General features: G+C 49.1%; 1 protein-coding gene across 2 annotated transcripts in view; it reads left to right on the forward strand.

Moving 5' to 3' along the window:
* CPLX2 (complexin 2) overlaps positions 1 to 25,040 on the forward strand; it is an 81,809-nt gene that overhangs the window by 881 nt on the left and 55,888 nt on the right. The window contains exon 2 of one of the 2 annotated variants that reach the window (XM_059174350.1): positions 10,992 to 11,069. The exons of the other annotated variant lie outside the window; for it this stretch is intronic. The gene's annotated coding sequence lies outside the window, so the exon portion shown is untranslated. The remainder of the gene's footprint in view (positions 1 to 10,991; positions 11,070 to 25,040) is intronic. 2 annotated transcript variants of the gene reach the window in all.

The following is a 25,040-nucleotide window of genomic DNA, read 5'->3' on the forward strand; positions in this document are numbered from 1 at the left end:
CCAGCTGGAAGTCAGAAAGAGAAAGGAAGGGGAGACAGGCACAGAAGGGTCTTGGAGTCCAGTGGGGCGCGCTGGGCCTAGGCTAGAAGGGAGGAGTGCTCTGCCCCCTCTTCCCTCCAGGCCCCCACTTCCACCCCAGCTCAGGACCACGGACTTCCTTCGGAGAGCCTAACACAGATGCCCGAGGCTGACAGCTGCAATCACTGACTCAGGCTGTCCCTGGAACATCCCTAGAAAGTGTGAGGCTGAGTTTCCGTGGGGGGAGGGGGCCGAGAAACCGCCGGGAAGCCTCAGGAACCGGGCAGCTACTTGCTTTCCCCTCCCTCCCGCCCAGGGTTCCGCCCCCACCTCCCGAGCGTTGCCGAAGAGGAAGGAAGGGGGAAGGGAGGAACCCCGGCAGCAGGTTGTGAACGGCGACTTGGCTGGGGAGGCTGCAATTAGTAAGAAAAGAGGTTGAAGGAGCATGAGAAGCTGGGAGGTTCCCAAATTGGGAAGCCAGCTCCGCAGCAGAAAACCAAATGTGTAAGAGGAAACCTTTTCTCTTCGAGCGAAGCTAGGAGGGCCCTTGCCTCACGTGACCCTCTCAATCACTGGTAGTCTCTACCGGGGAGTTGGCATAGGGGGCAGAGATGATTTGCCCAAGGTCACTCAGCAATTTAGTAGCAGAAACGGGTCTGAAGCTCAGGCACCCCAAAGCCTGGGCCTGTTATGGTATTCACAGAGAAGTGTTTTAAAGCCCCAGATGCAGGGAGAAGAGCAGAGTTGTTTCCATTCTGAGGCCAAATCTCAGCTCTGTCACTTACTAGCATGTAACCTTGGGAGAGTGATGAGAAGACAGGTTAATAGTACCCACTTGTGGTGAGGATTTAATGAAATGTCTATATAATGAGCTTAGGGCAGGGTCTGGCACACAATAAGTGCTCAAAACAATGAGCTATCATTTCTGCTATTATTCCCTCTGTAAACATGCACTAAAGATCTCTTATGTGCACTGGCTGTGCACTGGGGAGACAGAGAAGTGTCCTGGGGAGGGCACAGTCCAGCAGAGGAAGCAGAAAAGAGATCGTTGTGATACGATGTGACAAGTGCTATAATCAAGGTGAGTACACAAGGTGATGGGATCGCAGAGGCAGGAGTGGTGAGCCGTGGGGGGAGAAGGGGAAAGATACCTCAAACAGATGGAACTGTGTGAAAAGGCCAAAAAGTGTGAGATCAGAGCCACCAGGGTGATGTCACTATGCTGGAGAGTCCACAAGATGTGGGCTGTGAAATGAGAGTAGAGGGAAAAGCTGGAGCCAGTCTCCAAAGGGCCTTCTATGATGAAATATTTCAACCCTATTTAAAAAAAAAAATAGAAAGAATAGTATAATAAACCCCCCACATACCCATCATCAAGCTTCAACAGTTGGCCAATTTTGTTTCATCTATACCCACACCCACTCTCATCACACTCACACACACACACACACACACACACAGACTTATTTTGAAGCAAACCCAAGACATCATATCATTTAGTGCAGAAAGATTTTAACATCAACAACAACACCCTGCCATTCAAATGCTGTTCTACCTTAGAAGTCTTTAACTCAAACTATGACTTTCCTTCCACAATCTGTTCTGAACATTCCTGTCCTTAGCGGAAAGTTTTGAGAGAGTTTGACCCTATGGTAATGAGCCATGTGCATTATTAGAGAATCAGAAAAAATGGAGGATACATCAGCCTCAACAGATTTTATCAAGCCAGAATTGTTTATCTCCACAACCTACACTGTGGCCAGAGGCCAGTAACTATTTGCTAGGCTGACCAAAACACAAATAAGCCCTCATCAAGAAAAAAACAAAAGTAAGAGCTTCCCTTTCAAACTAATCTGAACCATTAGCTTATATAGTCAGAAGGCTTGAAGTCATGGAAATCCTTGAACTGGAAATCGCCAAACCCAAGAGCCACATTTTACAGATGAGGAAGAAAAAGGTCAGAACAGAGGAATTTACACAGAGTGCCACAGTGCTGAGACCAGAGCCATGACCTTTGAACTCATAATCAAGAGTTCTTGTCAGTTCACCATTCTGCCTGATAGATTAGGTCTCAGAGTTTCTCAGCCCGTAAACTTGGGATGTCATTTCCTTCCCAAACTCAAAGAGCTAGAAGGAGAGGGGGGAAAGTAGGGCAAGAAATGCCCTTTCTGGTTCTCAAGAGGATGACAATGTATAGTAGTTGGTCTTTGAGACACCTTGACACATTTCCCTTCCATTTCATTCTGAAGAAAGTCTATGATGGGGGGTACCTATATTCTGACCACTGTGTGTATCTCCTGCCTTGTCCCTTGGTTCTCATTAGCAAATATCTGTGATCAAACACCCAGACCTCATTTCGGCCACTTTTGCCCTCTCTGTTCGTCTTAACCAGATGCATGTGAAGCTTCGCTTTTTCCATTTGCTCCAAATTGGACTGCACATCCCTCTCGGCTACAGACTGCCATTCCTCAGAGGTACGAGATGTGTCTGGCCCAGGTCCTGGAAGGACTCAGAGCTCTTGTCCCTTTCTGGAGCATGAAGTCTCTCCCATTAACTGATGAAATGCGATGTATGTAATGGGTATGTGTGCTCCCATTAGGTTCTAGGCACTTCACAAGTCAGCATTTTGCTTTTTCAAGAACATCCCTGCTGCAACATAGGGAAGGCAGAATCTCACAAGTCTCCCTGAGTCTTGGGTGGACAAATTAAAGCATGTGTCAGGGTTTCTAGGCATCCCTGGTGAAGAGAAGTCAGCAGAGAATGGTTAATAAAATTGCCTCACTTCTGGGAGTATGACTGCAGGCGAGACATAGAAGGATGATAAAGATAGTGAATTCCAGCTTTCATTCCAGTGAAATTATCCCAGCTTTTAGCCTGAGATGAGACCAATTCAGATATATTATAATACATATATTACATTATTATATTATATTTTATTATGATGATACAGGTTTTCCCCACTATACAAAAGTTTGCTTTTTGTCACATCACTTTTACAGAAGACCTACATTAGTAGGTCATTTCACTAACCAAAAGAAATTTTAAGAGGATTTCACTTTTACCAAATGGTAATTGCTTCTTTGCTTTGCACCATCTTGATTTACAAAAGGTTTCATAAGAACACTCTACTTTCAGAGATAAGGGGAAAGCTATATTATGTTATACTACCCAGGCCTTAGTTGAATTGCAGTAGGTAGGACTGAATCCGAAGGGACCTTGGTGAGCTTTTATTCTTCCTCCAACATTTACTCACTGAGTGGCCATTCTGTGTCAGGTATGTTCCCAGCTACAGAATAAGAAATCTCAGATCCCTGCTCCCTGCTCCCTGCTCCCTGCTTACAAACTTGCAGGAGACACAGTCATTAATAACAACTAAAAAGTAAATATGAAAACATGTAGGCAGACAGACAGACAGACAAATAAGGGGAGTCTGTCTGAAATGGCAACGTGACACTCAGACCCCAATAACAAGAAGTCAGTCGTGGGAAGATGTGGGGTCACACGTTCCAGACAAAGGAAAGAGCTCGGGAGAAGGCCCTAAATGTGAGCCTGGTCTCTTTGGGGATAGACAGGAGGCCAGTGTGGCTGGAGCAGGGATCAAAGGGAAAAGTAGCAGCGGAGGAGGGTGGAGAGGGTGCAGGGACCAGTCCCTCACGCAGAGCCTTCTAAGCCACAGTCAAGATTTGGGATTTATTCTAAATGCAATAGATTGTCACTGGATGATTTTAAGCAGGAGAGTGATACAAACGGATTTTGCTTTAAAAACATGCCTCTGGTCGTTGCATGGAGAATGGATTCTAGGAACACACTGGGCCGGGTACAGAGCAGAAAGAGAAGGCCCCTGCATCTAGTAGAGGTGACAGGACACGAAACTGTGGGAAGAGCTGCCATGGTGAGGGATGTGCAAGGCATTGTGGGGACACAGAGCTAAGAAGAACCCATTCAGCCTGGGAGGCATCAGGGAGGGCTTTGTGAAAGTGGGCAATGGCTGTTGGAGTGCACCTAGGGAAGGAGAGAGTAGGACTGGTGCTGAGGACAGAGGAAGGTCACCTAGCAGCAGTGGAGTGCACGAGCTGGGAGCCAGGCTGCCGGGGCTCCAATCCCAGCCACACCATTTAGTAGCTCTGTGGACACACTCAACTTAACTACTCTGTGTCCCGGGGTCCTCATCTTGAAAATGGCGATGGCAAGAATCACAAAGGAGTTCTGTGAGGATAGAGCAAGTTGAATGCTGTGAAGCATTTAGACAGTGCCTGCAAAGCACCTAGAAAGTGAAATATCAGTGTTGGTTAAATAAAAACAGAGCAAATGGAAGCTGGCAAGCAGGAGCCTGTGCTGGAAAAGGTCAAATAGAGCCCAGCTCTCAGGGACCTTGAAGGCTGGGCCAGAGATGCCCACCTTCTCTGTAAGCAACAGGGGACCATCAGAAGCCTTTAAGCAGGGGTCGGGGTGGGGGGGAGAGAAAGCTAAACCCAATGGTCTTGAGAGGGAGAGAGACCTATCCACAGTCACACAGCCAGTTACGGGCCGGACAGTCTTCGGTCTCCCCTGCTGGTTCAGTACCATAGAAGGGTAAGGGCAGTATATATTTTGTCCCCCTGTTGCACGCTCAGGGTGAGAAGGATACCTAGGAAACTCAGTAAGGATTTGTGGAAAATGCTTTTAAATCAACAGCCAAATCACGCAGAGAAAGTCAGAATCCTTGAATCCTCAAGAAGGTCAGTGCATTTCCGTCAGTGGAGAAACTGCTCTCGGGAAAATCAACCAAACTCCTAGAGATGTTGACTCGGGGGCCTTGAGCCCTCTAAACCCCAGTTCCTCCTATGACAGAAGACACTGCCGCCCGCACTGCCCCAGACACCCACTCAAGTTGCAACAAGCATTGCTGCATAGGTTCAGAAGTTAATCTTGGTGAAGTGCCTGCAAGATGAAAAACGTTCCCCAGACATCCAGCATCGTAATTGCCAATGCGGAGAAAATGTATCTCCACATTTGCAAGAGGCAGGCCTTTGTGTTCCGCAAGAAAACTGCCATTAGAATTTCTGTCTCTGACTCGTCAGGAAGCTGTGACAGCCTGGCCGGCAAGGCGGGTCTTGCAGTTCAAGCAGCAGATGGCAAGAGACTCTGAGGAACTCAGATCCAGCCATCCCGTTTCTGAATGCCTGCTCCAGGCGGGGCTTGCGGCCAGGCGCTTCTCCAAACTGGATAGAGCCCCAGCCCACGCATTTCCTGGCCAGTGACTTGGGACAAGTCCCATCTTTCTCTGAGCTTCAAGTTCATCAGCTAAACTCAGGGAGGGATAGTATCACTGGCCCCAAACTGGGTCATTTTGCTTTTGATCCTGACCAGGGGGGTTCGGGTTAGCATCTCATTTCTCAGGTGTGGAAACTCCAGCCCAGGGTATGGCTCACTGATGCCTCAATGCTCACTGAACACCTACAACAAGCCAATAACTGTTTGAGATCTGGAAAGACAATGAAGAATAAGACAGACAAGACAAGGTCCATGCTCTCCCGGAGCTCACGTTCTAGAGGGGAAAAAGCAAGTAAACACTAAAATAATTTCACCAAGTTACGTAAGTGCTAGCAAAGAAATAAAAGAAGGGTGTGTCAATAAAAGGAGGTTGGGGCTGTTTGTGTAAGACAGGTAGGACTTAAAGGAGCAGGCATTGAAGCTGACATCTGGACTGGGAGAAGCAGCTGGCCATGGGACAAGTATGCAGGTAGAAAGTGCAAAGGTCCTAAGGAAGAAACCTGACAAAGTTGCATGACAAGAGCTGCAGCGAAGGAAGGAGGGAAGGAGGGAGGGGATGGCAGAGATAAGGACAGACTGGTTAACAGGAGCCAGAGCAGGCAAGGCCTTGAATACTGGGTGAAGCAGACAGATGGCATAATTTAAATTGCAGTAAAGTCCCTTCTCTCCCTCTCCTCACTGGTAAGGGAAAAGCCCACATCAGAGTGATCACCCAGGCCCACAGTTCCTGCTGCCATCGCTAGAGCAGGTCAGCCAAAAGGCAAGCCAAGTGATGGATTCCCCTGCTGGGAAATAAATGCATTGGCTGGCCGGCTGCTGGGTGGGCACCGCAGTGCCTTGCAGGCACCATCCTAATGCCATGAAGCAGGAGGGGAAGGAGAAGACATAGGGCTGGGCCAAGACTGGGGCAAGGTGAGGGCAAAAAGCACCCTTCTCAGCTGCAAAATGTAAAGGGGGGCTAAAAATCTCAGGCATCAAAGTCAATAACATGTTGTGCAATATTTTAAAAAAAACAAAATTAGTGTCCCCAAGATCCATGATGAATAAGGACAGGATTCCAAAAGAGCCAGGCCAAGGGTAGGACCAATAGGTGAGTCACACATATGTAGGATCTCATCCTGATCCTGAGATGTCCACTCAATGGCAAAGACACACCCTGGGCCAGGGCCCTGTTCCCACTGGAAGGCAGCACCCAAAACTGGTCTACTTGTGACAAACTGAAAATAAAAAACGGGTCCTAATAGGCACCTCAGGGACTCTCTGCCTTGGCTGTGGAGACAGAAGCCCAAGCAGGGACCACACAACCAGGAAGTAGGGCTTAGCACATAACCCCTGGCACTGCATACTCCCAGGCAGACCGAAGTTCAAAATCACCCCTTATATGCGCTGGGACCCTGAGTTAGGTACATTGCATCCCGAGCCTCAGTTGCCCCATCTGTGACTCTGGGCTAAAAAGACTTAGTCCCCAGGATTCAAGAAGATAATATTTGAAATCCTCTAGCACCTGGTTACTCAAAGTGTGGTCTCTGGACCAGCAACATCAGCTTCTCCTAGGAATGCATTAGAAATGTCCAGTCTCAAATGCATCTCAGACCCACAGAATCAGAATCTGCATTTTAATGAGACACGTCCCATTCCCCCCACAACACTCCCGCACCATCCCCCTGCAAGGGACTGACATGCAGGGAAAAGCCTGAGAAGCTGGTCAATTCTTAGCACTTTGAAGAGATGCTCAATAAATGAGAGAGCTGCCCCTTTGCCCACCAAACCCTGAGTGAGAGCCTGACTTTGGGCAAGAGGAAAAACCTGAGACACAGAGAGGAGATCTGAGGAGGCTACCTCATTAAATTTTAAACGGTCAAGTTTTAAAGCCAGGGAATCTGGCTGAGCTCCTTCTATACAAAAGCATATCGGCCCTTCTTTGTTCATCTGGAAAATGGGAATAATAGTAGCAAATACCTTACATGGTTGCGGTGAAAATAAAATAACCGTGAGTAAAACCTCAGTACAATGCTTGGCACATAGTAAGTGTTCAATAAAGGCTTGCTGCTGCTGTTTCTGGTGAGAGGGGAAGAGCGCATTCAGTAAATGGTTACTGAGCACAGCCCCTGTGATGAAATAGGTTACGCTCCCATAGCTCTTTACCACTTATAAAGCACTTTCATGTATACCATTTCAACTGACTGTTCTCATACCCCTGGGTGAGATGGCATGAAATACATTCATTTTACAAAGAGGAAAAAAAAAACCTAGGCTCTGAGACGTAGAGTGATTTGGCCAAGCAAAGCAGGACTTTTTAAAATTAATTTGAGAGAGAGAGAGAGAAAACATGAGTGGGGGTAGGGAGGAGCAGAAGGAGAGGGAGAGAGGGGGAGGGAGAGAGGGGGAGTGAAGCAGACTTCCCATTGAGCGCAGAGCCTCATGCAAAGCTTGATCTCATGACCCTGAGATCACGACCTGAGCAGAAATCAAGAGTTTCTTGGATGCTTACCTGACTTACCCAGGTGCCCTGCAAACTAGGATTTAAATTCCTAGAGTCTGACACTAAAATTCATACCAGCAACAGAGCATCCAACCAATAACCATGGGAAAAGGTCAAAAATGGAATAAGGTAATATTAGACTCCAGAGATGGTGTTATTCAACCTCCCTATTTTATAAAAGGGAACATCTGAGGCCCAGGGAGGGGAAGAGACTTGTCCAAGGTCACTCAGACAAAGCTCAGCCCTGGGTCAGAACCCAGCTCACAAGGCTGCGAGTCCAGACTCCTGTCCTGCATCCAGACCCCATGTTCTGCATCTGACTGGCCAGACTCCACCTGATGAACCCAGAGCTGCAGGCTGTAGGTAGCCCAGGCTGGTTCTCTGAGCAGGTCTAGTAGACAGGAGGCATTCTAGCTCCACCTTCCTTTCCAGCCCAATCAGGAAGAGAGTGCAGAAGCTGGCGTTGCCAAGGTGAGGGCTGTGAGGTTGCTAGGACACAGTTTGGGAGCAGCCAGGTGGCAGAGGAGGGCTTTGCTGGGGCTGGAGCTGGGGCAGAGACTAGGACCTGCCACAGTGATCTTCTTGGCTGGGGGGAGAACTCCAGCTCCACAGGGCGGCTCAGCCAATGGCTGACCCTCAGGGACTCTCCATCGCCACGCATCACCCAGGTCAGGAGGCAGAGTCCGAATATCCCTCTACCCCCTACCTCATCAAGCACAGGTCCTGCTACCTAGCCTCCCATTTCCCCCAGTCCTGCCCCTGCCCCTGGAAGGAGCTCGAAGCCAAGCCCTGCAATGGCTCTCCGTCATCCTCCAGCCTCAATGAAGCTCCTTATAACTGGCCCCAACAACCTCCCAGCTTCATCTTTCTGGTCAAGGGTCTGGCCCAACCACATTCCTCCAAGTGGGACCACGCTCCGTCCACAGCTTTGCAGATGCTGCTCCCTCTGCCTGCATAGCCCTTCCTTCTCCTCTGTCCTCTAAGCCTCAGCTCTTAGGCTCATTTTCTCAGGGAAGCCCTCCCTGATGCCTCCCGGCAGAGAGGCATCCCTGACAAACGTGCATTTCTGGGGGTGTCACGCTGGATTTTAATTATCCTCTTTACTGTTGGGGTTCCCATTTGACTATGAGCTTTGTACATCTCACTCCTAGAGAGAGACCTAGTTTCCAACTGTGCAAAATCAAGCCTCCTCTGGGCATCCGTGCTGTCCTGTGTGTGATGGGGATGGTGACGCTGGCCTTGCCAGGCAGTGTGGACATGAGGTTCCCAGCACAAAACAGATACCCCGTAAGTGCTGCTGTTGCCCCATAGCTTATATGAATGCCGCTGGTGCCCAGCCTAGCATGCTCACTAACACGTGTGTGTGCGGTGTCCTCACGGCATAGGGGGAATAGTAACAGCCATGTAAGTGGGCTCCGAGTACAGTGGAGCCACATTCAAGTGGATGTCATAATAATTCTGAGAGTTAGCACTCTGGAGTCCCGCCAGCCCCAGACCTGAGTCATCCCAACACACTTGGCCCACCCATTGAACAAATGGCTTCCTTCACAGAACAAAAGTTAAAGTATCCGCTCTGTGCCGGGCAGAGTGCTAGCTGTGGACCCAGCAGTAGGTAGGCGTTAAATACATAATTGCATCGGTGTTCTTCCCTGGCCTTTAAAGGTCAGCTTCCCCACTCGGGGCACAGATGGCCCTGCCTGAGGCCAGGGAGGCCACCTTCGGCTCCAAGGTACTCCCCGGGCAGTCAGCGGGCTTGCCAACTCTCCATTCCCACTTCCCCACGTAGCCTGTCAGGGAACAGTAACATCTGCCCTCTTTCCAATCCAGTCGTTGGTTTTAAATTCAAATACTGTCAGTTCCCTGAGAGCTGGAGCAGGCTTGCCCTCTTCCCTGCGGCGTCCCCAGCATTTAGAACACGGCCGACACAGTCATTCAGCCACTGTTTACTTGTTCATTCACTCACCCAACAGATACTTATCAAGTCTTGCTAAGTGCCGGGCTCTGGGGAATTGGCCTGTGCCTCGCTCAGCTCCGAGTCCAGTGGCAGGCCTGGGGCGGGAGGAGGTTGCAGGAGGAGGTAAGAGTGCCTTGGAGGCGCAGAGGCCGTGGGGTGAGGTACCGTGATCCCAGGATGGTCCCAGAAGACTGCCAGTCCCAGAAAGGCGCTTAAGTCAGCAGATCGATTGGAAACGGTGTCTATCATCCAGGGCACTTCCTCCGTTCTCATCTCTGGAAAGGGGACACCGGAATGTCCCCTTTCTTGAGTGGCAGTAGGACGGTGGTTACAGGAGGAAGGAAAACATGGAGGAGGTGGCACCAGCTTGGACGCGGGCGTGTGAAGTTGTGGGGCTTTGGTGTCCAGCCAGGAGAGGCCCTGACTACAGGGCTGGGGTGGGGGCAGGAGGCAGAGTGGGGACTGTGGGTTTTCATCTGGTTCACACTTGCCCCTGTGGGAAGCAGAGCAGGTGACCTACCCTGTCTGCACCTGTGCTCTCCTCTGTTAAATGGGAGAAAATCAACCTCACTAACCCTAACTTTGTGAAGGCAAACCCAACAAACTTGTGGAGCATTGTTTAGTCAATAGAGGTTTACTGGGTGGCCACTTTCTGTCAGGACTTGTGCACAGCTCCAGAGACAAAGTCATAGAATGAGCCCTTGCCTTTTCAGGAATGCCTTGCACTTGCTAGGAGAAAGCAGGAGAAGGTAACTAAAATTTGAGGGGCCACAAGATAATAGACATCATCACAGATAGTCAACACGAACAACAACAGTTATAACAAGGCTTGTTGTCATCATTAATCAGGGCTGAGATCGGGGCTGTTAGTAGCCTCATTTTACACATAAGGAAACTGAGGCTTGGGGAGACGACATGGATTTTCCCAAAGTCAGAATTCAAATCCAGGTATGAGTGACAGTAAACCATGCCCATTGATATGGGTCAGAAATCACATTTAAGCCAGAAAGCAGTATGGTCAGTGATACCACACAAGCTTTGCCCACGCCAGCTGCCAAGAAGGTAGCTGGTATCAGGGGAGTGGGTGAGGTGGGGCTAGGGGTTGGGTCTGATGCCAGGTAGGGTCCCTTGCTGCCCAGTCCCTTGCTGGAACCCCGAGGATCCATGGTGGCCTCAGGAGAAGCAAGGGCATGTCCTCAGGTCCAGTGCCCTTTCAGGCCACTCCACTGAACTACCCCAGAAGTTGTCTCTCCTCACCCCTGAACACCCTGTCTCCTCCTCCAGGAAGCTGTACATCCCTGGCATACCTGCTCTGCTCATTGACTGAAGTTCCCTACATCTCAGCTCAGCCAAGAAGCAAAGGTAAGGGTATTGCCCAGGGTCATTCCCATGGGTGATGTTCTAGGCCCCCTCTGTTGGGGCCCTGGTGAAGCGGGTCATAGGACAATCCCCCTCCGTGAGTCCCCAGAACACTCCTAAGTGGAGAGGAGATGGATCAACTGGGCAATGTGGTGGAGTGAGTCCAGCTTGCATTGTCGGAGCCATTTACAGCAGAGAAGCACTTTCTTGTGCATTAAACCTTAGGGGGTATTATGCCCAGTTTACAGACAAGGAAGCTGAAGCACAGAGTTGGGGAAGCACTTATAGCTGGCAGGTGGCTACGCCTGAATTCCAACCTACATTTTCTTGTCTGTATCCCCCTGTGGCTTGTGCATATTGTTTGTGCTTGGTACATACTTGATGAATGAATGCGTGAATTAATGAACTGTTCAAGATCAATGGCAGGGCAGAACAGGGCTGGAACCCGGCTCTCCTGTCACCCCAGTTCCTATGTTCTTTCTGCTAACTGTGGTTTCCTGCACCGATGAGCTCAAGAGTACCCCCTCCCTGTAGCCCGACCCCAGGATCTCAAGCATCCATGTGTGGTGTCCATTACCCCTCCTGCTGCAGACAGAAGGCTGAAGGTGGAGTGGTCGGCCTCAGTGGCCCCCAAGCTTGGATCACACCCAGCGTCCCTTCATCCACATCGCCTTTTCCCCACCACCCACTACCAGTAATCCAATGTGCATAGTTGTAAACTTGTTTCTTTAAATAAACAGTCTCGAGTTTCATACCAAATAGTCTTTTAAGAGGAGGAACGTCTCCAGGCCACCTCGTATTTAGCATACAGTGAGCCACATATTTGCACAGAGAGAGTGTGTGTGGATATAGAGATCGCTCGATCGCTATAGATATCGTTGCTCATCCAGATGGGAGCTATTTATGACGCTGAGTCACTCGCAATGAATGCCACTGAGGGATTCCAGGCTGGGCTCTGCGCCCCGGCATCACAGACCTCATGGCTCTCTGCCTCATCCTCACTGTTCACAAATAAGAGAGACAGAAGGAGAGTGGTCCCCCATCTCAGTGCAGGCACAGAAGGAGACATTTTGGCCACAGGAAATAAAGACTTTCTCATAATCAGGTTCTATTTGAAATCCTTGTCCACCATCCAGAACACCACACCCTTACATCTAGTCCAATGCTTTTCTTGTACAGGAGGGAAAACTGGGACCCAGAGAGGGAAGGACCTTGCCCAGTGTCACACAGCAAATGAGTAACAGATGGGTCCTAGAGCTCAGATCTTTTGCTTGCTGCTTGGGGCTGTTTCCCCTTTCCTGGCCACTCTCTTCTGGTTTATCTCCAATGTCTTTGCATTTCGGCCTCTCCAGAGCTGCCTGTCCTCTGAGAACTTGGAGGTATCGCTGAGCACTTCTTTCTCTGGGCTTCTCCAGGAGGGGAGCTGAGTCTGGTTTGGGTGTGTAATACCCCCTATACTTACTGCAGGAAATGCACACATTGGACACTCAATGCTTGTGCCTTGGGTGTTACATAAGACCAAACTCAGCACCAATTCCTGGGGAACCCTAGTTCTTCATTTGAAAAAGCACCCATTTATCCCTACCCTCTCTTTTTTGTCTCTAAGCCAGTTCTCTATCCATGCAAAAATAGACTCCCTCCTACTCACCACCCACCTCTGCCCAATTCTATAATGAATCAATTTTATTAATAGGCTTTGGGATGGAAATTTGACAAAGACTTTTTGTGAAAGTCACCCTTTATCTCCCTATATAGTTCGTTTCTCAAGAATTCTAATAAACTGGTCAGGTGAGATTTTGCTTTACATAAAATATTCATTAATCCACTCTTTCCCTCCATATGGAATGTATTTGTTTATCCTTTATTATGGATTCTATCCAATTGTTCTAAGAGACAATGGGATAAGATGGAAAGAACATGGGCTTTGGAATTAGGGTTGGGTTAAATTTTTACTGACCAGGTACTGGTTCTGTATCCCCACTGGTTGCTGGGGAAATTAAATGAGGTAATGTCTGTAAAGTGTCTAGCACATAGTAAGTGCTCAGTGCAAGTCTGTGAATACATGAATGACTCAGGACCCATATGAATCATATCCTAAAAGGGTAAGGGACCAACTGACTTTGCATTCTGGAGTCTTAAAGTCATACAATCCCAGGCAGGCAGTTTGAGAAGTCTAGGGGAGTGGACCCCAGGAATACACTGCTGGTTGGAATGTCTCCAGGCCAGAAAAGGGAGCTCTTTTCTCTAAGAGAAAGAGGTGGCTTTTTCCCCAAGAGAAAACTCCTTGAGAGTAAACATTATGTCTTATTAATTGTTGGATTCCCTCTCTCCTAAAACTAGACCTAGGTCAGGGTAAGCAAAAAGATACACAGGAAGTATGGATTGAGTTGAAATGAGTTGAGTTAAGCTGAGTAGAGTTCAGCTGAGTTGACTTGAGTTGACTCATTTTGAGTTTGCTAATAGACCCAGTTCTAGGACCTACCAAGGGAGAATCTTCCAAGAACTCAAGGGGTTCTTGGGGAACCCCCAAGAGTGATGTTCTGGAGACACTCAGATCAGTGATGTTCTGGAGAACTCAGTGCCCTCCAAAGATGGGGGCATCTTGGAGAGAACCAGGGCTGTAGCCAGGGCTGAGGAAAAAGGGTAGAAATCTTGGCTTTTTTTGCGGGGGCGGGGGGTGCATCATAAGGTTGAATGTCTTTTAGAAATCTTTAAAACTTATTGGAACTCTCACAGGATCTTCCCATAATTTCAGAGTGACATATTTCTTCTCTTCATGGCAGAGAGTCTCCTTTTGGTGTACCCATTTCAGTGGGAGATCTCTAGGTTGGGGCAGGGGGCAGCCATAGGCAGCCTTGAGGGGGAGAAGGCAGGCTGAGGTCAGGAGCCAGTCAGAGGTCCAAATTGCTGGTGGCGGCACAACTGTAAATTGGTCCTCCCGTTGGAGTGAGGGTTGGGAGGTCTCAGTAAGGTATGATTCCAAGTTCAGACTTAAATCAAACATTGGTTTTTGAAGGGAACAGTGACCCAGGAACCACAGTGGGGAGTCAGAGAAGAACTCTGTCACCCCTGGGGTCCCTTCACTGGTTCCATCTCAGGAGTTGCTCCATACAGGATGCAACCAGCCACCTAAGAGGCAGGAACTGAGGCGACAATGAGACTCGGGTGAACAGGGGCTCCTCCAACACTTACTGTATTTGGCTGTGTCTATCTGTCTTCCACACGGGCTTGGGAAGCCATCAAAGATACTACATCTATTCCTCTTGTGTCATCAAAAAATCTGGGTACAGGTTAGACATCAGTGTTTGATGAATGAATAATTAGGTCAGAGGAAGGCTTACAATGCCAGTGGAAGATTTCAAGATAGTAAGATGGAAAATTTCAAGATTTCAAAATGGCGAAGGTCCAAGGTAGAGATGCCCAGCCAGGAAAGATAACATAGACCCAGATGTTGCCCCTCAGGAGTTTGGCTCATGGGGAAAATGGAACTAAATGAACTTGAGAGATAGGGTCGTTCAGATTAACATTCCTCAGAGTCCTGGGCTTCTGAGACAGGTTCTCAGGGGCCATCGTAGGATAGCTTGGGGCAAGAGAAGTTTCAAAAAAACTAAAAATAAAAGAACCTCTGCACCCAACAATCTCATTTAAATAATTTGTAAAAGCTCCAACTTTATCTGCTTTTTATATTGGATTTCCAAACACATATTCATTTTTAACAAATTCTTTGGATTTAAAAAAAAAATCCATTTGGAAAGCACTAGTGTTGAAAGCCTTGGCATTTAGAGTTAGACTGTCTGGATTCAAATCTCGGCCCCAAGCCTTTCCGCCTGTGGGACTTCAGGAACGGAATCCTTTGAGCCTCCACGTTCTTACCTATAAACCATCCTCCCAGAAACGTGTGAGAATTAACTAAGGAGTTACAGTATTTCCCAAGGGCTGGTACATGGGTGATTGATGGTGTGCGCAGGATGATTTTAGGTGGTAGATGGATGAACACGTATTACTTTAATACCTCACAATCGATGCATGATAGAAAAACGTAACTGGCACACCAAACTCTCTGATTTATGGGGAAAATATGGCATTTCCTTTTAAAATAAAATGCTGAGTCTTTTAAAAGACAAATCAATTTGAAGAAAACTGCAAGGTAAATGAATAGCACTGATATGGCAGAAATCATGAAGGTGGTGGATGAATGACTGAAATGTGGGGAAAACTCAGATAATCTGAGTAAAATACCTATCATGTCTGTCACTTAAGAAGGGCTCTAAGGACTTCATTCTTGTATTCTCTCAATTCCCTGAGATGGCTGGACCTAGAACAAGCTCATCCACTGGGACAAGCTAGGCCCCCAGGCCTGGTCAGCCTGGAATACGGTGAGGTCCGTACAAGTGGGGAGCCGCGGTCAAGGGCAAGTGGGCAGCCAGGTCAAGTCAGGACAGGCAGCTAGCCACAGGATCTGGAAACAGGTCAAGGCTACGGAAGCAATGCTTTCCCCAGAGTGGGCACCAACCATCACTGGTCCATGAGGCCATGTTAAGAGTAATGCAGGCACAAAAAAAAAAAAAAAAAAAAGAGTAATGCAGGCACAAGTTAAGTAGAACTGGGAGAGAGTTACCTCCTTTCCTGTTGATTATATTAAGGAGGAATTCTCAATTGGAAGTCAGCATCTTCTTAACGCCTCTGTAACACTTTCTGATCTTCCTTTTGGACAAGGAGCTTTCCAGCAACAGTATCTAGTTGAAATTAAATAACAATGTTGTATTTTCCATGTCCTTATTTTTACCATTACTTTCCATTTATAGAATACGATGCAGGTTTCTTGCTTATGGGAATGATCTCATGTTCCCTTTAGAAAAATACGTATTAAAGATTAAAAAGTGAGTGTGTTCTTTTTGTTTGGTGTAAAGTACTGAGGAATAGTACAGGAGGATATATGCATGGGAAAAGATAAAGGTGGTCTTTACCAAGAGAAAAGCCAGTCTGGCAGAAGTACCACAAGGACTGCCACGCCCCAAAGCCCGTGCTGGGCCCATAGGCAAGATGTCTCCAAACTCATCCACAGCTTAGGTCAAGTCTCATCCTGGGGAGGCAAAGGAGTCCCCAACCTAAGGAGCCAGACTACTTGGACAGGTGACACCAAGCCTCCAGGCTAAGCGAGGAGTCCAGGGATCACGACTGGTCAAGGCTACCCCCAGAGGGTGTATCTGGAAGAAATTCCAGTGCTCTGGTTTCTGGCGACGCTGGGACTGCAAAGGGTGACCCAGTGGCTCCAGAAGAGGGGAAAGAAGGAACTGAGGGTGAGGAAAAGGCAAAGCCTGCCTCTGCTGCCCGTGCAAGCTTGGCTCGGCATTCAGAGAAATCCAGTGTGAACCCAAACAGTTCACACCTCCCTTTGAGGAGGGCTGTGTATGGGTGTAGGCAGCAAACAACAGAAACCAAATCTGCCCCAATCAAACAGAAACAGAGGTTACTGAGAGGTTACCAGCACCTAGAAGCCAAAGGAAGGCTGATGATCAAGCCCAGGAAAGGGCAAGAGCCACAACAGACCAGGGGACTGGTAGCAGAAACTGAGGCCAATTATTCCAAGATCCCCCTATGGGATGTATCAGCCACAACGTCTGTTCCTCCTTGTATCACTCTGCTTATGACCCACAGCCCCAGGAGGGGCACCAGCTGGCCTGGCTTGGGGCCTGTGTCCTCCTCTCAGCCAGCAGAGAGCATGAAGCTTCATCAGACTACCTCCAAGATTTGAATACTGAGGAAGGGGTGATTCTCAAAAAGAAAATCAAGGGACTGTTGCTAAAGCCAGGAGAAGTGGATTCTGGGCAACCAAAAGCAGCGAATGTCTACCACGAGGAGCCAAGGCAGGAGCAGGCAACATGGTCTGCTGGGGGACCTGGGGACCATGTCATCCCTGGGGCTTCCTTTCTCCCATACTGGCTGGACCAGAGTCACTGTCCTGATGTAGGGACAGTAGTCAGCCATAGTCAAGACAGGAGGCCCTCAGACTTCCAGCAAGAGGCTCCCAGATCCTCTAATGAGCTGAGGGAGGGAGAAAGCTGGATAAGCCTGTTCCCTGGCCCCATATCTGAAAAGGATCTCTGGGTGGAGGAAGTCTACTAAAGATTACTCACTCAAGGGCTGCAAATCCCAGATGTCTGCAGGGCTAGCCAGAATCAAGCCCACAAAAGGGACTATGGTGATCTGTTGAAGGGGGCAGTCACTGCCAGCTCCAGACCATTGTTGCTACACAGACTCATGGTCTCAGTGTTTGTTGATCAATATCTTGATTTTTTTTTTTAAGATTTTATTTATTTACTTGAGAGAGAGACAGTGAGAGAGAGCATGAGCGAGGAGAAGGTCAGAGGGAGAAGCAGACTCCCCATGGAGCCAGGAGCCCGATGCGGGACTCGATCCCGGGACCCCAGGATCATGACCTGAGCCAAAGGCAGTCATCCAACCAACTGAGCCACCCAGGCGTCCCAATATCTTGATTTTTTTTTTTAAGTAAATCCCCACATCCAGATTTTTTGTGAGACTCCTCCATTTTAAGTATGGTTAACTACCAGAAAAACAGTTCAAATATTCTGTTGCCCAAATAATACAAACCACCAGTTTGTGACCCCTGAACTAACTTCTCTTCATCCACCACAACCGAGCGAAGAAATCACCTCTTCTGAGAAGCCTTCTGTGACTTGTCCCTCCTTCTGCCTTGCCACCCTTTCTTTGGATTCCCACAGACCCTCTCTTTCCTCCCATCATAGCACTGACACTCTGCATTATAAAAACTCAGCTGTTTCCATCTGCTCTTTAACTGTGCTTCCTAGAGGGTAAGGGTGCCCACCACACCTTCCACCAATGCCCCGCCTAGAGCCTGACACATTCAAGGCACCCTGGCATCGATGGAAGGGGAGCTGAGGGGCTGCTGTTGTCAAGATGGCCAGGAATTAATCCAGAAACCTCTGACTTAATACAACAAAGGGGTGTGTCGCCCTCCCATGACATCTGCTGTGAAGCCAAGCAGATCTTCTGGTAGCTTCCTTCCAAGTGGTGACTCAGAGACCCAGGTTGGCTGCACCATTAGGTGGCCAGGGAGGAGAGCGAGCAGAGACCCCAACCACTCCAACACATCAGCCTACACATGGCATTTGTCAGGTCCCTTCATGGTGCCTTGATCAGACCTGGTCCCGCGAGCTGTCTTCCTACAAGAGGCTAGAAACCTGGCTGGAGCCCATGGGAATCCCTGAGTCCATGTCTCCGCAGCACAGACCCTGGGCTGCAGTTGGTCATACAGAGGAGCCCCGGGGTCCAACAGTTAGATAGACTCCAGCTGCTGGAGGAAGAAGCAGACAGGGCCCATCATTCATGGGAAGCCATGGGACTCTCCATGGTCAGCGCATGGAAGCACCTCTTAATTTGTACGTTTAACTCAAGACATCTGGAAAAATGGGAAGGGAGTGAGGAGAGATTTCCATTCACTTGAGCTTTCCACCTCTCCTTATTTTTCCAATCAGTAAACATTAGGAAATGAAAATCAAGTTGATGGAAAATAGAGGTCAAATGCCAATGAGCAAACCATTTAGAGTGAAATCGCCACCTGGCCTTTTAGCATCTCATCTGAGGTCCGTGATGACCTGGGAGGGACTGCAGCTGTTCACAGGGCCTGTCTCTTCTGTGATCAAATGCCAGTGCACTCAGAGATCCTGACCCTTGCTGTCAGCCTGGCCCAGAGCCTCAGCCAATGGCACATCCATGGTCCCCCACCCAAACCCTAATGCCTGGGTTGGGGGTGGGGGTGGCTCTGGGGCATTTGCCAGGACTTCATCATGAGTCCATGTTGCATGTTGCCATGCAACAGCAGATGTTCCCTCGGAATGGAATCACAGAATCTTAGAGATGCTTTAGAAAGAGCGCCATCTTGGAAGCCAGGAAGACCTGGGTTCAATTTTCTGTTCTTTCCTACTAACTCAAATTCCTAGCCAGACCCTTCACTCCTCTGAGTCTCAGTTTCCTCATCTCTAAAATAGGCACAATGATAACAATTTCCTCCCAGACTGTGCAAAGTCTAGGAGATTACATATGTAAAGGGCCCGGTACACAGAACCTCAGCTGATGTCCTTTTCCTTCTTTTTCCCCATTGGGCTGGAAGGACTAAGTCTAAACTCCCACCAGCAGCACCTCCAACTGCAGTCAGCCAGTTTCCACTTGCATGCTTCTGGTGACAAGAATCTCACCACTGCACGCTCACCCCCCCACCCCCAGCCCCAAGCATCCCACTCTACTTTCAGACCACTCCCATGGTGTTTGTGGTGAGAGGATCTGACGTCCCCAGGGTCTAAGGTTTGAGGGAAAGCTGCCTGGCCCACTTCTTCCCTCTGGCTGAGCAGTCACCACCTTGGCCCCCAGGAGTTGTCTGGGGAACTGTGTGCAGTAAGAATGAAGAAATGAGGCATTCAGGGTAAGAGAATATGTGTCCAATTCTGGTTCTCAGAGAGAAGACAGAGAAACCCATCCCAGGGGAGGTAGGATCACAACTGGAGACATTTATCCTGGAGAAGAGAAATCTCTGAGAGACTGTCACAAAACAGTGATGGAGGTCCAGCCTGATTAAATGAGGGGAGCACCAGAGAGGCACATAAGACCCCCAAGTGAGAATGTCTGTCCCTTCATTCATTCTGCAAACATTCAGTTTGTCTCCATGCCAGGCCTCATGCTGAGCACTGGGCACAGAGGGATTAATGAGCCACAGGCCCTCATCTTGCAGGAGTGGGGATGTAGGTCCATCTTTAGGGGATACTGTCAAATTTTTTTCCGCAAAATGGGAGTCCTGATTCACACTCTCTCTGGTACTGTATGAAAGTTCTAGTACTTCCTTGGCCTCACCAATATTTGGCATTTTCTGTCCTTTCCACATTAACCATTCCGGTGAGTACATAGTGGTAAGAGTTATAATCTGCATTTCCCTGATGCCTAGTGAGGTTGCCCACGTTTTCATATGTTTACTGGAAATTTGGGCATCCTCTTTCCTAAAGTGCTTGTTCGTGTCCCTGGAATTTGAGGAACAAGGTCTATGCTTCATTTTAGAAAGTCATCTTAGGCAGCCACATAAGGTGCTGGGGAGTATAGCAGCAGATTTTCTGGAACCCCGGCTAACACCGATGGCAGCTCACTTAGGCACTGAGCTTTAGCTACTTTCTCTTTAAATTCTTACAGCCTCCTTGAGAGGTCACAATTGTTATCAACATCTCAAAGATGAGGTGATCAGGCTGAGAGGGGGAAATGACTTGCCCAAGGTCTCATAGTTGGAACAAAGTGTAGAGCCCTAGCATGGAGCTATGTTCATTTCCTCAACAATCTTGGGCAGGAGCAGGAAGCCTAGTCCTGGGAAGGAAGAAAAGAGAAAGGAACAGATAGAAAGGTAGAGGGGTGCCTGGGTGGTTCAGTTGGTTAAGTGTCTGACTCTTGACTTGGGCTCAGGTCATGATCTCAGGGATTGAACCCCATGTCAGTCTCCACACTCAGTGCAGAATCTGCTCGAGATTCTCTCTCCTTCCCCTCCCTCTCCCTCTGCCCTGCCCATACTCTCTCTTTCTCTCTCAAGTAAAATAAATCTTTAAAAAGAAAGAAAGGGAGGGAGGGAGGAAGAAATAGGGCGCCTGGGAGGCTCAGTTGGTTAAGAAACTGCCTTCAGCTCAGGTCATGATCCCAGAGTCCCTGGATCAAGTCCCACATGGGGTTCCCAGCTCTGCAGGGAGTCTGCTTCTCCCTCTGACGTTCTTACTCAAGCTCTCTCTCAAATAAATAAATAAAATATTAAAAAAAAAAAAGAATAGTTATAAGGACATCTATCTCACTACTTTACACAAGAGGAAACTTCCCCTCCCTTTCCTCTCTTCCTCCCTCCTCTTTCCCCTTTCCCTGCATCTCACCAAAAGCCTCAGCGGAGGTGAGCAGCCATCAGAAGCCTAGTGACCCCCAATTCCATTACCGTGTTGGATGCCCAATGATGTGAAGGGAGGAACTGGACCAACCTGAGTTGCCTGGCCTTGCCACCACTCACTCTGTGGCCCAGTAACAGTCACTTTACCTCCCTGGCCCTTGGCCTCTTCATCTGCCTCAACAGCCCCCTCCTCGGAGCCTTATGGAGAAAAGCCCACGAGCCAGCCTGGTGCCTGGCCCAAAGCCGCCTCTGGTGCAGTGGGCACGTGCTCCTTCCTTCCCTGGCTGCTTCCAGGACGGCTGCAGCTCCACATCCTGCCCCCAGCCCAGTACTTTGGCTCTCCCTGAGTGGCCTTCTGTCTCAGCATCCTTCTGTCTCATGCAGCTACAGCAGCACTCCCTCCCCCTGCCCCATGGTCTCCTCCCTGCCAGAGAGTGTGGCAGGGGCAGGAAGAGCCCCCTCCCCGGGGACATCCCCAAAGCTGCCTGCGTGCTGGCAGCAGGCCAGGCAGTTAGCCCCAGAAGGGCCTTTCTCTTCTCAAGGGCTCTCATCTCAGAGCCCAGACGCCTTTATTTTGGGAGCCTTGCCTGGTAAAGTGCTTTGTCAAGGCTACCTCCAAGCAACAGCCCCACCCCCACCGCACACACCCCCCCCACACTGCCATCCTGCCTGTTCTTCCATTCACTAATCCCTACAGCCTTTGGTGAGCCTTCCAGCCACCCTGCTAGGTGCCAGAAGACCCACAAGGTCCCTGTCCTTTTGGTGATCCCCATGAAGGGGGAGAGATGGATGAGTGGATGAGAAGAAAGCAGATGGATAGAACAGATCAGATCACTTCTGGGTGAGGCTCAGGACCATGGATGGTGAAGGCCAGAGCTGTGAGGGAGAGAGGGGTAGCTGGAGGACCACCCAGTCCCAAAACACAGTGGAGAAACTCACAGGCCTGCTGCCTACAGGGCTGGGTCCAGAGAAGGACTCAGCCCTGACTTTGGGGTCCAAAGTCAGCTCCTGGAAGGAAGAGTCACAGCATGGCCACCACTGGTGGGGGGGTCCCAGGAGGTGGTATGAAGAGGTTCTAGGTGCCCCTGACCCCCAGCTAGCTTGTCCACCCCCCCCATTGTGGAACCCTGTCAGCTCCTTCAGGTCCAGCAGCTCTCACAACTGGCTTGTCTCTCCCACCTCTTGTGGCAAGGCGAGGGGTCACAGGGACTCATCCTTGACTCACCAGCGACTCTCCACCCATCCCGTAGGGTTTATCCCTCCAACCCTCCCGGAATCTGGGCCAACCAAGTCCTTTCCAGATGGTTCCCTTACAAAAGACCAGGAGTAAGGTCATCTGCCTCCCAGTCAAGGCTGGCAGGCCCTCCCAGATCTTCACACCCAGAACACTCCGACTCTCCTTCTCAGGCCTCCCCCGTCCCTCTGTCTTTCACTTCCTCACTGACTCATTCTCCCTTTCTCTGTGTGTCTCTCTCTGTCTCTGTGTCTCATCTCAACTTCCCTCTGTCTCCCTGTCACTCTGATTCACATCCTAAATGTACGTCTTATAGGGACATGAATTTACTTCAAATACTTATTTTTTTTTAATGCATTGAACCCCTACTGGGTGGCAGGCATGGGGCAAGGAGCTTGGGTCTAATCAAAGATAAGTAAAGCACATACCTCCCTGAAAGGGAGATGACTCATGCACTGACAGAAGTGAAATGGAGAGGTGAAAGTGACTGATGCTGTAAAACAGACATCGACAGGGCTGAAGGGCATCAAGGAGGGGCGTTCCTGGGGGGCTTCATGGAGGAGGGGACTTTTCAATCAGACCTTGAAACATGGTCATGTAATGGAACGTGCGTGGGCTGACCGTGGGGAGGAAGGTCCTCTCCTGTAGACCAGTTCTTCGGTGCCCGCTCCACTCAAAGCTAAATCCTACTCTACATCCTTCTTGTTTAATCTCCAAAGTATTCTTAATAAAACATGGGCTTTGGTGTCTGACAGACCCGGGCTGCATCCCACTGACTCAACTCTCTGAGCTTTCATTTCACCATCTGTAAACAGACTCCTAGGGCTGTTGTGAAAATCAAATAAGACAAAGGATGTGCAAATGCTTTCCTATGGTTAATGAGACTCTTTACTGTTAATGAGGGTGCTTTCAACTGCAAGTGACAGAAACCTAACACAAAATGACTTCAAATAAAAAGAAAAGCCTGACGTTGCTGGCATCATGCACACCTGGATCCAGGGGTTCCAAAGACGGCCTCAAGACTCTCTGTGTCTCTCAGATTCTGCTCTCCATGACATTGGCATTGCTCTCAGGCAGGATCTACCCCTCAGGGAAGCAACACAGCAACTACCCTTCCCCAAGCTGAGCAAGTCCAGTGGAAATTGGATTCCCCAACCCCAACGGTTCTAGCAAAGTTCTGGGGTTGAATTTTAGGAGACAGATCCCTAATCCATCCCTATAGCCAGGCCTGGGTCACACGCCCACCCCTGGAGGTGGTAATAACGTGACCCTCCCACCCAATCCATAAGAACCATGAGTAGGAAAGAGGTAGGTGCTCCCGGAGAAGTACTGTTACACTGTTACAAAAAGGAACTGCCACTGGGTGTCAATCCCCTTGGGTAATGAAGAAAAGGAACACAGAGAAGAAGGTTCTCTTTTTTACCTTTCAGGTCCAAAAACATCTCCAATTTCTCTTCCGAAAAAAGTCTCTGATCCACCAAGGCTGGGTCGGGTACCCCCTTTTGCGCTTCTGCAGCATCTTACACTTCCCTTATCATCATTCTCATCACCTTTATTATCATCTTCTGTTTACCTGTCTGTCTCATTCAGTATTGGGAGGGCAAACACGGTGCCAGCTTGCGTGTTACTGTGCCTCCAAAGTTGAAAAACGCTAGACACTTAGGAAATGATGGATGGAAGGATGGATGGATGGATGGATGGATGGATGGATGGATGACTGGGTTGAATGGATGGATAATGAATGGATGATTAGATCGTTAGATGGATGGATGAATGAATGAGTGGATGGATGGATGGATAGATAATGGACAGATGGGTGGATAGACACTCTGGGAGAAAACTGATGAGATCAGTTTGAGACACGCTAGGCCTAGGCTGCCTGTGAACACACAAACAGAGCGAAGCCATGGAGAGGTGGACCTGGAGTTCAGGAGAGAGGTCTGGGCTGGAAACAGAGGTTTGGGAGCTATTAGCACAGAGACTGTAATGGAGGCCAGGGGAGAGAATCACGATCACCAAGGAGGGAGCCAAGTGGTATACCCAAGGTCACACATCATGGAAGTGACCCTTGAACCCAGGGCTGTGCAGGGTCAAAGTCTGATCTCATTCCTTCATTCCAAGGCAACCTGGCCACTACCTGAGGTGGCAGAACACGGTTAAGGTCTCTCCCTTCCCTCCACCCTCCCCCTCCTCAAACCACTCAGCCAGAAGGGAGCAGCTGCCTGGGAGGACAGAGAGACAGATTATGTAAACTGTGATTGCCACCCACAGGAGGAGGAGGAGAGTGAATAGGTATTGAAATGCGCTTTCAATAATGCATGTCCTCCCCCGCAGAGGCCTGGGGCTTGGTTGCAGGGAGAAGAGCCTTAAAGGGACCAAGCTTCCCATCCCTAGTGGCAACACCCACAGTCCCCTGGCCACACAGGTCTTTTGTTCACAACTGGAAGGCTCCAAGGACATTGACCATGTGGCAGGGGGGAGGCGAAGTCAGGGGGGTGATCTCCAACCTCTCTCCATCAAGGACATCTTTTTTTTACCCCCTCCTGGTCCTAGTGGATTTGAGTTTTTAAAGATTCTGTTTCCCAAACACACTGCATTTAAGTCATGATTAATTCATTTTCCCCATTTTTTATTAATCAAAGACACTTAACTGCCAGTCAGAGCTTTGATCAGCAAGAGGTAAGCCATGAGGTAATATCACTCCAACCCAAAGCTAAAAAATATGACAACACCGTTAGCCAGGCCCATCTTGCTACTGGAAAACACCCTCTTCTCCCTATCTCCCCACCCATTACTG

This window comes from Mustela lutreola, chromosome 5, assembly GCF_030435805.1.
Source record: "Mustela lutreola isolate mMusLut2 chromosome 5, mMusLut2.pri, whole genome shotgun sequence".
Classification (NCBI taxonomy): domain Eukaryota; kingdom Metazoa; phylum Chordata; class Mammalia; order Carnivora; family Mustelidae; genus Mustela; species Mustela lutreola.